The 16,435-nt window shown below is 47.3% G+C and overlaps 1 long non-coding RNA gene across 1 annotated transcript in view; it reads left to right on the forward strand.

Annotated features, from left to right (window-relative positions):
- The first annotated feature begins 755 nt into the window (after window positions 1-755).
- LOC138488298 (uncharacterized) overlaps window positions 756-16,435 on the forward strand; it is a 223,070-nt gene continuing 207,390 nt past the window's right edge. Inside the window, exon 1 of the long non-coding RNA XR_011274631.1 lies at window positions 756-864. This is a non-coding gene — a long non-coding RNA (uncharacterized lncRNA). The remainder of the gene's footprint in view (window positions 865-16,435) is intronic.

Raw genomic sequence — 16,435 nt, forward strand, 5'->3', positions numbered from 1 at the left:
ATTCCTAGAAAAGTCAAAACCACAGCCGGCCCCTCAGTCTTGTCCTCCGCCAATGGCACTCCCAACTCAAGCATCAATGACTGAAAAATCTCTAGCATCCGCTGGCATTCCTGTTCTTTGCCCGCCCCACTGATGAACAAAAAATCCTCAAAACCAGAACTGTAAGTAAAAACCCATTGCAGAAAAGAGCTAAAAACGCTCAAACAATGCACATGAAACTGCGCAGCCCATCGGCAACGCTTTGTCAACATAAATCCGACCCTCAAACTGCATTGCCAGCAACCAAAAATCCTCCAGAAGCACTGGTAGCAAACAAAAAGCTGCTTTGATATCACACTTGTCCATGAAAGCATCATGTAGTGACCTGCCTTGGCTGTGTATGTGTGTGGGCCAGCCTGGCTGTGATGTCACCGCTTGGAATGTTTATGTACAATATACATTCTGGGGATTTGAAGGGTGACAGTTGGGGCCAGCCTTCCACCAGGGCTGGTGGATGTGTTTCTCTTTGCACTTAAATTGATATCTTTTACATGTTCTTGGTAAATAAACAACTTAAGAACATACAGCCTGCCTCTGATCCTGAATAACACAACAAACTTTACATTGGCAACGAGGATACTAACTTAACGCGTGATGACCAAGAAAGAAGAAAGCTGACTCGCTGTGCGCAAAGTTTCTGAAGTTAACTGAGCTGTTCATGGTGCTGACAGGGCACGGGGAGGAGCAGCTGCAAGGTGCAACAGCAATGAGCTGTGAAGGTGGCTTTACTGGAGGGGTTCGGTGTACCAGCAGTAAGGAGAGCGTGTGCAAGACAGAGCCAGAGACATCCACCAGCCACGGGGCCCCGCAGCCCCTGGCCATAAGGTGAGGCCTGCACTTCTGGCCTTAGGAGGGGGGCATTGATACAAGCTAGCAGCACAGCGAACGTGTTAGTGAGCACCAGTGACCTTCGGAGGCATCTGTAAAAGGGGGCGCGTATTTAAAGTAGCAGCTAGTGTACCGTTTGGAAGGTTGGGAGTGTTTCTAACAGTGCCACAGGTGTGTGCTCTTTAAGAACTGTCAGTGCCTGGAGTTTGGTGCCTGAGTCCTCGTTAAGTAAAAAGGGAGGTGATACGAACATTCCCACTGGAGACCATTCCCACCGGAGACTCTTTACTCAAGCAAAGTTACTTTGAAATGATGACGTCTGTCCCAGGCGTAACGTCCACTGAGCCGGAGACGGATGGGTCACATGGGGCTGTGCTTGCATTCAGGGAGCAGCGAGGACTGTCGCAGCTGATGAGGCCGATATGTGCAGGCGAGGGCAAACTTGAGTCGGAGATGGCGGATAAACAAGTTTGTGTCCTGTTGGGGAAACGCTGTCTGGTTAAATGCAACTTTCTATCGGCGGCGACGGAGAATGGTGCGAGTTATTGTTTGGGGCTCTTTCCACGCCCCTGATGCGGTCCCGCAAGCCCCGCCACACATAGCACACGGAGACACGGTGTTGCTAGTTCGGGCTTCCCGGTCGCTCTGACGCGGCCGGGAACGCCCCCTTTATTTAAACAGCACGCGGCGGCGTGACGTGTCACGCCGCCGCGTTAGCCCGTCATCGGGCAACGCCACACTCCTCCTTTTCCGGGAGGATCAACAAGCAACACAAACCTTTCAACTTTATTAACCCAATAACCACACTTATGAAAACTTCACTGCACACCCAGAAAACAGAACCCCTTTAATTGCAGCCACCCCCATTGGAATCCCCAAACTCACTGGCCATCTGTCCAACAACATAGTCACTGAGGTAGGCGGGCTTCCCATGCCAAGATCGCTGGGGGTACCTCCGGCCTACCTCCGGCAATCGATGTCCCTCGGTTGCTTCACCTCGGAGGGGAGACTCCGGCACCTCGTCCTGGAAGCTGTCGTTGAACGATGTGTAGGGAGGATCAGGTTCAGGGGGGGTTTCAGTTCGCGAATCCCCCAACTTCTTGAAGAAGCTGACGTTCCGGGTGACGGCCGACCTGCCATCAGAGGCCGTGACCATGGAACCTTTCACCGCCACAACGTCCAATGGTTCGGGTTCGTAGGGTAGTGATAGTTTACCCTGGGGATGTCTATTCCGGATTAGAACCTCATCCCCTGGTTCAAGCCTCTGAGGTTGAAGGCCCCGTCGAAGATTTTCCTGCTCGATCCGAAGCCGTCTCTCAACCTCAACTCGCTGATCATCAATGACCCCGGGTTCCCTGTCCCCCGCTTCCGGCAGCAGTCCTCGGGGGCATCTCCGGAACAGCACCTCCGCCGGGGCCACTCCGGTGGCGGCATGTGGAGTGGTACGGTACACACGGAGAAATTGATAAAGGGCCCGTTGTAGGGACTGGCCTTGTCCCTGAGCAATTCGGAATGTTTTATTCAATGTCCGCATCAGTCTCTCGGCATCTCCATTTGCCCGGGGCCACAGAGGGGACACCTTCCTATGATGTACTCCACAGCTCTCCATCAGCTCAGAGAATCTCTCGCTTTGAAACGGCGAACCATTGTCGGAACAGAGTGTGTGGGGAAAACCATGGGCCGCAAAGATCTTCTCAACAGCGATCACCACATGCTCGAATGCCACGGACTCCACAAACTCAACCTCTGGATATCTGGAGTATTCATCTATTATCACCAGGAAATGAGTCCCCACTGACGTCGAGCCAAAGTCCGCATGAACGATCTCCCACGGCCTCGTGCCCCTAGGCATGGCCTCGATGGCAGGCTCCCGTTGGAGAGGGGAGGCCGCTTGACACCACACACATGCTGCCACGAACTCGTCGACCTTTCTCTCCAGCTCGGGAAACCAAACCTTCGAGCGGAGTCGCGCCTTGGTCTTTGCGGCCCCTTGGTGTCCGTGGTGGGCGAGCCTGATCACCTCGAGGACCTTTGATTGTGGAACAACAATGCGGTCCCCCCGGAGCAGCAGCCCGGAGTTAGAGAATGATAACTCTTCCTTGACCTTCCACAACTGTTCCAGCGATGCTCTAGCCTCTGGTGTGCGTCCGGCCACTGCCTCCAGAATGGACTTCCAGGATCCGTTGTGCAACGATTGTTTCAATATCTGAAAACACTCATCTCCTGCTGCTGCCACCTCCAGTTCCTCTATGGACATCGCATTGGGTGTTGCCGCCTCCACAACCATGCTTATATGACTGTCCGCTTCCTCTTCACAGGTATCATACCCCTCTCCCCCACTCGCTCCAGGATGGCGGGATAAGTAGTCCGCTGCATTGTTGACTCCTGGTCTGTAGACAAGGGTGACGGAGTATTCAAGTAGGGCAAGCATCCATCTCTCGATTCTTGCCGGGGGTTTAGATGAGGACCCTGCCAGTATTGGAATCAGTGGTTTATGGTCTGTGACCACGGTCACCGGGTGCCCCAACACGTAGAGCCGGAAGTGGCGGCAGCCCCATAACACCGCCAAAGCCTCCCGTTCAATTTGGGAGTATCTCTGTTCCGTGTCTGTGAGAGCCTTGCTGGCATACGCCACCGGTCGAATGGTCCCCGTGATGTCTATTTGGGTCAACACAGCACCCAGCCCGAAAGGGCTCGCATCGACCACAATTTCCGACTCCAGCGCTGGGTCGAAGAATGCCATAGTGTCCTCCATGGTGAGAGCACCTTTGATGTCTTCGAAGGCAGCTTGTTCCAGGGGGCCCCAGTGCCACAGCGTATCCTTCTTGGTGAGCGCCCGAAGAGGTTCCGACCTTGCGGCCAGATTCTGGATGAAACGCCCACAGTACGTGACCATCCCTAGGAAACTCCTCACCTCCGTTACCGACTCAGGTGCTTTCGCCGCCTTAATGTCTTGGACCTTCTTCGGATCTGGCGACACCCCGCCCTCCTTAAAAATGAACCCAAAGAACTCGATAGATGAGCGCAGGAACTCACATTTCTCCCTGTGAAGGGTGAGGCCCAGCGACAGAAGGCGGTCTAGAGTCTTTCCCAGTCTCTGCATATGGTCCACCTCGGTCTTGGCAAACACCAGAATATCATCGCTGATATTAAGGACGCCTTCCAGATCTGCCAGGGCGCCCCTGATGATATTCTGGAATACCTCGGCAGCCGACGACACTCCAAAGCTCAGCCGCTTGTACCGATACAACCCCCGATGAGTAGTGAAGGTTGTAATGTACCGGGACTCAGGGTGGAGTACGACCTGATGATAGCCAGCTCGGAGGTCCAGCTTGGAGAACACACGAGCCCCTTGGACCTCAGCAATAATGTCATCGATGGTCGGTGTGAGGTGCCGCTCCCTCCGGATGGCTTTATTGGGGAGCCTCATGTCCACACATATGCGTACTGAGTCAGGTTGCTTAGGTTTTCTGGCAACCACAATCGGGGACACCCAGGGTGTTGGGCCCTCCACTTTCTCGATGATATCGAGGTGCACCAAATTGTCCAGTTCTTTGTCCACCAGTTCTCTTAGATGGAAGGGAACTCTGCGGTGTTTCAGCGCAACAGGTTGCACGGACTCATCAATATGCAGTCGGATCGGTTCTCCTGTCATCTTCCCGATCCCATTGAAGAGTTTAGCGTAACGGTCAAGGAGGTCATTTATGTCCTCTCGGTGCACGGCGTATGCAAATCTTACGATCCCCAAAGCTTCCGCAGCCGCACAACTGAGCAGGGTATTGCTACTGACTGGGGTTACGTAAAATCGAGCCTTGATGTGCGACCCATCATGCTCCACCTTCGCTACAAACGCCCCATCCAGTGGTATGGGATCTTGACCACCGAATGCAAATATACGGGCTTTCGGCGTTACCAAACTTGGGGGGGGTCTAAGAGAGTCATAATGTTCTCTGGCCATCACATTAACAGAGGCACCTGTGTCCACCAGGACTGGGACCGGGGTGTTGTTGATCTCAACGATACACCGTGGCTGCCTTCGCTTTGAGCATCTCCACACTCGAGACAAAAAATATGTTTTCCTCGTCCTCTTCATCAGCCACCTCCGCCTGCGGATCACCCTCACCCTGTTCCACCTGGGCCACGCTGGGCTGCTGGTATTGGCGAGGGGCCCATATCCGAGCCTGACCTCTAGGTACCATCACGGGCAGGGCTGCACGGCACACCCTCGAGAAGTGGTCTGCCAGTCCACACCTCCCACAGACCTTTCCAGCCGCCGGGCACTCCGCTGTGTGAGGGAGGTCATACCCGCACTTTTGGCATGACTCACCGGCTCTTCCTGCCCTGTCTCGGGGCCCTCCGCCCGGACGCCTCGCTCCTCGGCCACCTCGCCACACGACGCACACCTCCTCCGACCTCACTGAACGAGACCCAGACTCCATCTTGACAGCCCGGGCTTCAGCTACCTCATGGCACCGGCCTAGCTCCAATATGCGTGGCAGCGTGATGCCAGGCTCCCTGAGGACTTGTCTCCTGAGTTTCCCCGACGAACATGCTTGAATGAGCATGGTGCGGATCATGTCGTCCGCATCCCCCCATGCACATCCCAGAGAAAGACGCCGTAGGCGACCATAGAAAGTGTCCAGCGTCTCCTCCTCCTTTTGCTTGGCCGAGAGCATGACAAACCTCTCATAGTCCGTGTTCGCAAGAGGGAGAAAATGAGTAAGGAGTGCCGCCTTGGCCGCATCATACGTGTTGTTGGCAGGCGTAAGGGACTCAAAAATGTCTTGGACTGCGGATCCAGCCGAATACAGCATAGTGGCGATTCTGCTGTCATCATCCGTCACGTGTGCCGCTCTGAAGTACATATCAAGACGACTCACCCATCTCCTCCATCGAGGCCCCATGCTTGAGGGTGGACCTGACGCGTCAAACTCTGGAATGGGCTGCAGAGCTGCGTGAGCGGTGGGCACTGGTTGTTGAGCCATGATGGGGGGTGCAGGTTGGCCCAGCAGCAGACCTGGAGGAGCCTGAGTCCCTGGGGGTGCAGCAGCCGGCTGTTGGGCGGTCCGCGGGGCAGCCCCCTGGCCACGATCCTGGGGTTGCGACGTTGATGAAGTGTCGTCGTCTGAACCGTCAGATCCGTCCATGGACTTGAGCGCACAGGCACCCCCACCTACTGCGTTGGGGGCCGCAACTCAAACCCACGATCATTCAGGCGTTCATGCAGCAGCCTCAATCTGGTCACCCCAGCACACCAGCAGTCCCCATGGGTTAAATCCGGCAAGACCCACCACGCCAGGTGTACCTGATGATGAAGGAGATGAAGAAAGAGATGCACCGCACCCTGATGATGAAGGTGATGAAGAAGCAGACATGCAACCACTATTGACTGTCCATCCGAATTTAGGAAGTTCCAAAAATTAAGCCTGGAGCATGGACTGGTTTCAGGCAGGCCCAGTCATACCAATCCTTCTCCGAGCTTCCACACGACGTATGAGTCCCAGAAAAACTCAAAAATCCATAACAAGGATATGGGCGTGCAGATTGAGCTACCCGCTCTTAATGTGTCCAAAAATTAGGCTCATAAAACGTTTCTGCTCCAAACCGGAGCCTGAGAAAGATTTATGGCCTCGAGACAAAATGGCCGCCGGCCGCGTGTGCGTCCTCGCGACCCGGCCTTGATCGGAGCGAATCTTCGATCCGCTCCGTTACGAAAAATATTGTGAAGTCATTCACCGCCGGGCCCGGGTCTCCTCTACACCTCGTCGCCACTGTTGTGGGGCTCTTTCCACGCCCCTGCTGCGGTCCCGCAAGCCCCGCCACACATAGCACACGGAGACACGGTGTTGCTAGTTCGGGCTTCCCGGTCGCTCTGACGCGGCCGGGAACGCCCCCTTTATTTAAACAGCACGCGGCGGCGTGACGTGTCACGCCGCCGCGTTAGCCCGTCATCGGGCAACGCCACAGTTATGAGAAAAAGTCCAAGCTTGCAGAGGACTCTGTTTTGACTGCAGGGTCAGTGACTGGATATATCAGGTACTGTGATGCTGAAGAAGTGTTGTTTCACGATGTGGACAGTACTCTGGCCAGGGAGAAGTCGCAGGAGGAGCATCTGGGTGATGGCAGAGTGGAGAGAAGCATTAAGGTGTTGCAAGAACTGGACCCGGACTTGCTGCGATTTTTTCAATATTTGCAATCTTACGACAGGGAAAATTAGTTGTAGGGGATGTGAGGTCGGTGTGGTTGTGTCATTAGGATGACCTGTCATGGCCTCCGTTAGTCCAGAAGCGAGAGTGAGTTTGGTGTTTGTGCAGGATGATTATGCTGACACAGAGAAAGTTTTATGTCCATATATAATGATGCTAATTTTGTTCCCATTTCAGGTTTATCTAATTGTACCCCGTGCCTAGAGAGTTATGCGATGGGTGTGGTGTGCAAGCTGGGAATGTATAGCCAGTTTCGGTATGATTTCAGATGGTCGTAAGCTGCCTGCATTGTTTAGCGGATGTGTGCCTAGTCCTCGTATTTTGGGGGTGGGCTCGGTGACCATTAGGGGGCGTACACCTATCCCAGAGAGTTATGCGATGGGTGGGTTTGCCATTGAGAGTGAGGGGCCCTCGTGCTGTGTGTTCTGTTTGAGTGTTATTTAGGTGTTAAGGAGATCAGGATTGCACTGAGTACATGGCACGGCGCTATGTGGTTTGTTTAGGTGTCATGGAGACATGGCATGGCGCTATGTAGTGTTGTTTTAGGAGATCAGCAATGCGCTGAGTGCATGGCATGGCGCTATGTGGTTTGTTTAGGTGTTATGAAGACATGGCATGGCACTATGTAATTTTGTTCGAGGAGATCAGCATTGCGCTGAGTACATGGCACGGCGCTATGTGATATTTGTTTTAGGATGTGATTTTTTTTTTTTTTTGGAGACATGGCATGGCGCTATGTAGTGTTGTTTTAGGAGATCAGCAATGCGCTGAGTGCCTGGCATGGCGCTATGTGGTTTGTTTAGGTGTTATGAAGACATGGCATGGCACTATGTAATTTTGTTCGAGGAGATCAGCATTGCGCTGAGTACATGGCACGGCGCTATGTGATATTTGTTTTAGGATGTGATTTTTTTTTTTTTTTGGAGACATGGCATGGCGCTATGTAGTGTTGTTTTAGGAGATCAGCAATGCGCTGAGTGCCTGGCATGGCGCTATGTGGTTTGTTTAGGTGTTATGAAGACATGGCATGGCACTATGTAATTTTGTTCGAGGAGATCAGCATTGCGCTGAGTACATGGCACGGCGCTATGTGATATTTGTTTTAGGATGTGATTTTTTTTTTTTTTGGAGACATGGCATGGCGCTATGTAGTGTTGTTTTAGGAGATCAGCAATGCGCTGAGTGCCTGGCATGGCGCTATGTGGTTTGTTTAGGTGTTATGAAGACATGGCATGGCACTATGTAATTTTGTTCGAGGAGATCAGCATTGCGCTGAGTACATGGCACGGCGCTATGTGATATTTGTTTTAGGATGTGATATTTTTTTTTTTTTGGAGACATGGCATGGCGCTATGTAGTGTTGTTTTAGGAGATCAGCATTGCGCTGAGTACATGGCATGGCGCTATGTGATATTTGTTTTAGGATGTGATATTTTTTTTTTTTTTGGAGACATGGCATGGCGCTATGTGATATTTGTTTTAGGATGTGATATTTTTTTTTTTTTTGGAGACATGGCATGGCGCTATGTGATATTTGTTTTAGGATGTGATATTTTTTTTTTTTTTGGAGACATGGCATGGCGCTATGTGATATTTGTTTTAGGATGTGATTTTTTTTTTTTTTTGGAGACATGGCATGGCGCTATGTGATATTTGTTTTAGGATGTGATTTTTTTTTTTTTTGGAGACATGGCATGGCGCTATGTAATGTTGTTTTAGGAGATCAGCATTGCGCTGAGTGCATGGCACGGAGCCCTGTATATTATAATACTACCTCATAGTTAGACACTCCTTTTGAATACACCGTTCATCTTTTATTGGCTTTTCACAATTCCTATAGTTTTAAGATGAGCACGAGGGAGGGGTAATCACACTCCTTTTAACTTTTGATAGCGGTTTCATTTTTGTCTCATAATTTCTGACAGCAGCATGCCAGCTCAATGAAACCAAAACAATCAAGCACTATGCTCCGGGAACGATGCGGAGACACGTGACATACATTTGTGGCATATTCAGTCATCATTTTACGAAATATTAATATTTGTATTAATTATAAAAAGTTGTAAAGAAGTCGAATTTGGTGTTGAAAGGAAGAGGAGACTTTAATCTACAAAACACAATGGGGCTGATTCATGGAATTTGTGTGTGCCGAAAAACCGGGATTTGTGCACCATTCTGCCCGCAAATCCCCATTTGCAGGGATTTGCGGGCAGAATGGCGCACAAATACCCGTTTTCCGGTGCACAATTTCCATGAATCAGCCCCAATAGGTTTCAGGCTATGTCAGGTCTGCGCCCCTAGGAGCTGCTAAGCACCATCTATCGGCTGAAGTCACGCTTGTATCTGCCACACATCGCCCTGGCTCACGGAGTCATAGCATTCATTCACCGGTCACAAGGAAGACATCTCCATATTTGGCCACATAGACACATAGACACTATTGGTGAGAGCTGGGAGGCAGAGCATGCACAATTGAAACGGGGAACCAGATGTCCCATCAGCACTTGCTCTGAGGTGAAACTCTGTTCAACTCAATTCAGCCCCATGGAGGAGCTTTTCAATTTACACAAAATGTGGCCTTTAAATTTTGGCCTTTAAATGTGGCCATTATGTACTATATTATTTTAAATCAATTAAATGTGTCATTATGGCTTTGTACAATAATCTGGCATTTGTTAGAGAAATAAAAAATCACATTAGAGAACGCATTTGAATTTTTAGGAATGCCGTTGCATATTGTTCTTGGTATATCATTTGAAAACATAGCAAATGCCGGTGAAATACTGTGGCCATTCCCTTAACTTTCATATGTTAAAATAAATGTTTTTGCGGGACGGTTTAGGTTCATTTCAGACATCTGGTCATCAGTATTTTTTGACAATGTTCCATTGAAACAGGGATAGTTCTCAGGCTTTCAGTGCTTCCTTTCAAGGAAGCAAATGACTGAAGAAAATATATATTTATTTAAATTTACATTTTTGTACAACAGCTCTAGCTTTTCATTGAGACAGGCTTTATGTCTTGTATTAGGTGCAGTTCCTTATAACAATACAATCGGATGTCTCACACTAAAAAAAGTGCCATTTTCAGCACCTTTCACTGTATTCCCAGGCCTACTTCCTTTGCCTTTGAATCTCTCCACAAACCCCACCCGGACCAGAGTCTTGAGGGGCAAGACTCGAGAGTAAGCATGGGTTGCTCCATCAGCGGTCAAATAACATTCATTTGTGTGTGTTGACACAATGTTGTTCCCTCCTCGCTTGATCTTGACAAATATACCTGTCCCTAGATACTGTTGATTTTCCTTTTAGGATTCTGTTCCTTTGGATAAGGATACACCCATTCTCCTTTTTGGGGCTTGCGAGTGACATCATTTTCTCTGGGTTCTTTCACCTGTTCTGATTTTTGGTCTGGGAGCTGGAAGGAGTTTTCAACTAATTCCTAGAAAAGAGGAGTAGAAAGCCTGGTTTAGTTTTACAGCTCCCTTAGTTCCCCGCCTCCTTCTATAATCCTTATGCCATTTTACAAACATCATTACATATAATTTTGTTTACTTTATAAAACATTACAAAAACATTAAGCTTTTCATCTTCTGAAGGTCTCTTCTTAATCACAATGCATCTCAATGGGTTTTTAGTAAACATCTTTAACTTGATTCAGAAAGTATCCATTAACAAAAATCATAAACACACATTTTCTAACACATTAAAAAGGTAATTAATCAAAATCAGCGTAAAAACCTCAGAATGTTCTCGAGATTCTTCAAAAAACAGCTCTTACAAAATGTAAAACGTCATATATAAAATCGTTGTCAATATAATTAATAAACAAGGTCATGGCATCCATACATGACTTGACATTATTTTTAATAAATGAGACCTAAGCCCTCTCTATCTAAAATCAACATATTAATTTAAAAAAATGCATAATATCCTCTTCTTTGCCCATGCCCCAAGAACACAACTTGTCAATACCAAACCAACTCATTCGGGCCTTCAAGGGGAGCACATTTATTTGAATCATCAAAGCTGTCCTTCTGCACTCAGGGGACATCATTTTACTTATGAAATTAGATGTAACATTAGTTGACCCTAAACCCACACAGGCTTTACAATACAACTCTAATTACTGTAAATGTTCAATTCTGGTCAAGTTTCTACGATGCTCTACTTCTATGGCTCTTTTTTTAAGAAGGGCCTTGCGTTGCAATTTAGATGTGTTACTAAAAGCAGTAGCATCCCCAAAGCCCGACTCTTCATCAAGACAATACCACTTGAATACCAACAAAACTTGTGCTGTATGGGAGAAGGTATCACTTCTATGAGGGCATTGCCTATATTATGATTTACAGAGGGATCTATTCGATCTTTAGAAATAATTTTAAAAATCTCCTTTTTGCCTGGCAGGTCTTACTAAGGACATCAAATTCGAGGCTCAAAGCATCTCCAGGAGTACTGGGTGATCCCTCTGACACTTTCCTCAATAACGTGTCCTGCAAAACCTCTAGGTCTTCACAGGTGGAGAACCCCCATATCTTGCATCCATGTACTGCTGTCATCTGGGTTTTAGCCTAAAACACTAACAGGAATTTCTCCAATCTATTCCCCCCGTATTGATAATAAAAACGAAGTAGCACACTGAAGCCTGGCGCAGCCTACTTGGCAACCTTCTTTATATGTATGCCCCAGTTGCCATATTGGAAAATACCAGCCCTAAATACTTCCAAGATGAACATCCTGTATTTTCTCATTATCAATGAACCAGCTACTCTTTGGCACTCCCTGTCCAAAGACCATAGCCTTTGTTTTAATCAAATTTAATTTCAGTCCATGGTTGTTGAAGTATGAATTTGCATACATTAGTCTCTGCTGTAGACCCCCAGGTGTGAGGTCTAATAAGACTGTATCGCTTAATCCCATTTATAAAGGGTGGGATTAGCCTAGCAGGTGAGTGATGCGTGTTGTAATCTGACAAACACAAAATAAATAATAGCGGGGCTAGAGGACAGCCTTGTTTTAACACCCTGTCCTTGAGAATATCATTCAACCAATCATTTGTCTTAGAGCAGCAGACAGCAGTGGACGTGTCCTCATGCAACAGTTGAATTAGCATAAGACCTTCGTCTACACCAATGCTATCTAGCTTTTTCTATAACAGAGCGTGCTCATTAGAATCAAATGCCTTTGACAAGTCTAGAAAGGCTGCATATACTCATCTCAATGGGAGGAAAAACGAATTCCTCGATCTGATGAAGAACATTCCGGGGATGGCTGGTTACCATAGACCCAATGTTTTTCTGTCTGTTCCCCCGTTGGAAATGTTGATCTGGTGTGCAAGAGGGGAAATATTTTCTATGATCTCATAGGCCCCATGCCAGCTGGGAAGGAACCTTCGCTTCTTAGCTTGATTCCTTTGATAATTATAGAGGTAAACTTGATCACCTACCGCATACTCCTTTTTGGATGTCCACAAGTCATGGTAGGTTTTTGTACTTACCATAAATTTCTCCAGGTTCCTCTGCACATAGGCAAAAGAATGTTATGTTTTCTATGTATTCATGAGTTGTAGAGGCATTAATCTGTTCCTGTGTTGAGTATAACAAATGTTGAGGCAAGACCATTTTCCTAACTGTCATGAGATAAAAGGGGGTATCTTAGTGGCAGAAGTAGGGTTAGAGCTCAGGCCCATCAGGACTAGTGGTAATTGCAAGACCCAACTGAGTGCAGAATCCTCGATGAACTTCAAGATTCAGACAATGGTTTTATCATATTGCTCCACCCACCCTGCTGTATGCCTGTTGGTAGGCAATATGTAGTTTACGCATGACTCCTAAAATTTCCACCACCTTAGTCTTTACCTCACTGGTGAAATAACTACCCCGGTCCGACTCAATCTTTTGATGGATGCTGAAATGAGAGAAGATGTAGCTATTGTCTCTGCCTTGCAATTTTGGTACAAGGAGACAATCAACCCACTTGGTTAGGCATTGACTCTAAATTGCACAAACTAATGTAAGTCTCTGGTTTTGTGTGATCGGAATTTTGCAGGCCCGTTGGAGAACTAGGTTGAGAACTAGTCATCTAGCTCTGAACAGAGGGCCTTCCCTGTCTGTTAAGAGCCTTAATATCAGGGGAGTACATCTTTGCCCCTCCCCCCTCTAAATCCAAATGAGGAGTGCTTTTCACCTCTGCTACCTTAATTGCAGTTGAAGCAGGTATTTGTTTGGGGTTCTTTTCTTTATTTTTGGGAGTCGTTGGATTCTGTACATCATAGATCCTAATAGCTTGCATGATTATTCACTCAAGCCTTCTTGAGTCATTGGAATCACAACTAACTGAGTTTATACGTGCTTTGGAAGGGCTGGGGAGAATGCAGTTTTGAAATCTCAACTTTCAATATCAACACGTTGAGAAATCTGGGCAAATGTGTGCTTGAGTTCTTGAGCAAACTCCATAGGAGATGGATCCTCAGCACAAATTAAATTATAGACTGCCTTGTGGGCTTCTTGGGGATTTCTGTCAGTTGACAAATATCTCAAAATGGCTTCCTTGTAAGAGGACCATTTGTAATGATTTTGATCTTCCAGTATAGCAAAGAATCTAGAAAACTCTGGAGAGAACGTCCATTTGATGAATTCTATGTTTTGGTCATTTTTCAAACCATATGATAGCATTATCTGTTTGTGCAATTCTAGATTTTTCCAAAAAGAATATGCTTGCTATGTTAAGGAGTCATTCATTTTTGTATAGCCTTAATCTGCTTGATTGGTCTTTCACAAACTGTGATTGTGGTTTTCTTTTTCTATGCCTGTTCACTTGACTTCAACTACCCTCCTCATAGTATGAGCCACTGCTGGAGCCTCCCTCCCTGCTTCTATATTAGCCCCCCTGTCATAATGGCTACAAGGTCTTTTTATATGTATATGGTAAAGAGGATGTGCTTTGTTCTCTCTTTCCCATTGGTCTTCAAATTGTCGTTACAATGTTGCGTGTGTAAATTTTTGAACGACACTAGGCTAGGGGTGGTAGTAAGTGGATTCCATGTCATTGAAAAGTTTTGACCTATAGCTTAAAAACAAAACAGGCTGCAGGGTGGTATTGAAGCACATGAATACAATAAAGTGTGGCTGATGAAGGGTGAGCATGGGGCAGAGCACGCCACTGCACCCGAAGTAGGCTTTGAGGGTAGTCATGCTTGCAAATGATAAGTAGGGCACTAGGCAGACATGGGATCTAACATAGCAATGTCTAATCAGGCGATTCAGCTTATAGAGATTGTGTTAGGAGCAATGTTACCTTTTAATGTCAATTTAAATGAAATAAAATATCCACTGCATCGGCTTCAACAGAGAGGATGGATAGAGGGATACTTGATTTATGATAAAATTGTGGAATGGGTCCAGTATTCTATCGGCTACCACTAGCTGTGTGTGGCAACCTGGCCACCAGCATAGCTGTGCCACATCAGATTTCTATTATTAGTACCTGGTCGGTAAGTGGACCTTTAACAGTCGATACAAAGTCTTGTTGAGACTCCCGTGGAAGTGAAGTACGTTGCGCTCTATTCGTTTTTTTGTCTACCTGGCTGAAGTTGTGCCACAGAAGTCTGTCTACTGGCTCTACTGGCAGAGGTGGAGCTAACCTATCAAAGACCGCGCCATACCGCGGAGTGGCACGGACCCGGCACAGAGCCTTGTTGAGACTTCCATGGAAGTGAAGTGTGTGGGGCTCTATTCATTTTTTTGTCTATCTGGCTGAAGTTGTGCTGCAGGAGTCTGTCTACTTGCTCTACTGGCAGAGGTGGAGCTAACCTATCAAAGACACCGCCATATCGTGGAGCGGCGCGGAGTCGGCACAGAGTCTTGTAGAGTCTGTGTGAGGCTCTATGAAGCTTGGAGGGAAATCACAATCAAGTGTCGAGTTTCTGCATTTTCTCCGGCTGAGGTTAAAGACCATCGATCCCAAGCAAGGACTGTAGCGCTTTACGTGTTGAACCTTTTCTCAATATTTGTTCTTCCTTTTGCCCTATCTTTGTGTGGCTCTAACCCCGGCAGACATTTGGAGACAGCATAATTAACCCCACACAGGTACACTTGACTATTGTCAAACATCCCCAACTTGAAAGGGAAGTGTTCTGTGGGTGCTATCTGGGCGGTGGAAAAGAAGGGTCAAGCTGCGCTTTCAATTAAATCTGGCGATGATTACTAGATGTAATCTAAGGTGTGGCCTACTCACGGGCGAACTAAGGGCCCCAGAATAAGAGGGCTCATTTGCATCTAAATCCAACTCATTTGAGGGTGGGCAGTGTCCGCAATTAAACCAAAACATTCCGGCTGGTTGTGAAGTAATTGCATGCGCCCAAGTTCATAATACAGTCATCAGCCAAAGGCCAAGGAGGGTGAAGGAAATGGACTGCTAACTTTGGATTCCACATTAAAAGGTGGGAAGGATTTCACCCTTTCAGCCTTGAACATTAAAGGGACAATTAACCAGTACTTCTGCAGGCGGAGGCACAGGAGTGCGGGAGATCCACATATGGGTGCACTGGAGCAGCCGTACAAACCTACAATAAACGTGGCGGGCACCAGATTAATAGGGAATACAATCCTCGACCTTCACTTCATACAGGGTCTCAATCTCTCCCCTATTTTACAGAACAGTGCAGTAAACCTCTTGACCACACTCAATCTGACAGAAGATACTAGGGGGGAGTCAATTTTACGAAATCCCGGGGCAAATGATGGCACATTTCATACTCCGCCTCACAGCTCTAACCAAGAGGCGGATACAAATGACATTACTCTTATAGGCTTGAACTTTGTCTTAAATTCACTGGTCAGGGTCTTTGAAATAATGAAAGGTGAAGTACAAACTCACTCAGGAATTTTGTTGGAAATGTCTAAAGACATTGAGCATTGTGACTTGTCACTGGTGGGATTAAGAAATGCCATTAATACTTTGGTTGCACCACCCCTAACAACGTTGTCAGAAGCAATTGCTAAACAAAACATTGAAATATCTGGAATCAAAGATTCTCTTAAAGTCTTGTGCCTAAATGGAAAAGAAACCCAAGCCCTGTTAATTAATCACACGCGATCAAAAGAGTTGGGATAGACTCAGGAGTCGGAGGCCAAAATATTGGTCAAAGTAGTAGAGGATATTCCCATCTTTGATGACACCCCCCCTTTCAGAGTTAGTGCTGGAGGAATTTTGCCGTTTGGCACATGTGGTGGAAGCATATCCTGGAGAAAAAATTGTCCTCACAGAGGATGACATCTCTCTCAAGAACAGGAAGGACTGGAAGGGGATGGGTCTTGGAAAGAAAGCTATCAGCAAAATTATCAGAGGAGAAGAAGGTTTAAG

Source organism: Ambystoma mexicanum, chromosome 9 (genome assembly GCF_040938575.1).
Source record: "Ambystoma mexicanum isolate Mex_15411 chromosome 9, UKY_AmexF1_1, whole genome shotgun sequence".
In the NCBI taxonomy this organism is placed as follows: domain Eukaryota; kingdom Metazoa; phylum Chordata; class Amphibia; order Caudata; family Ambystomatidae; genus Ambystoma; species Ambystoma mexicanum.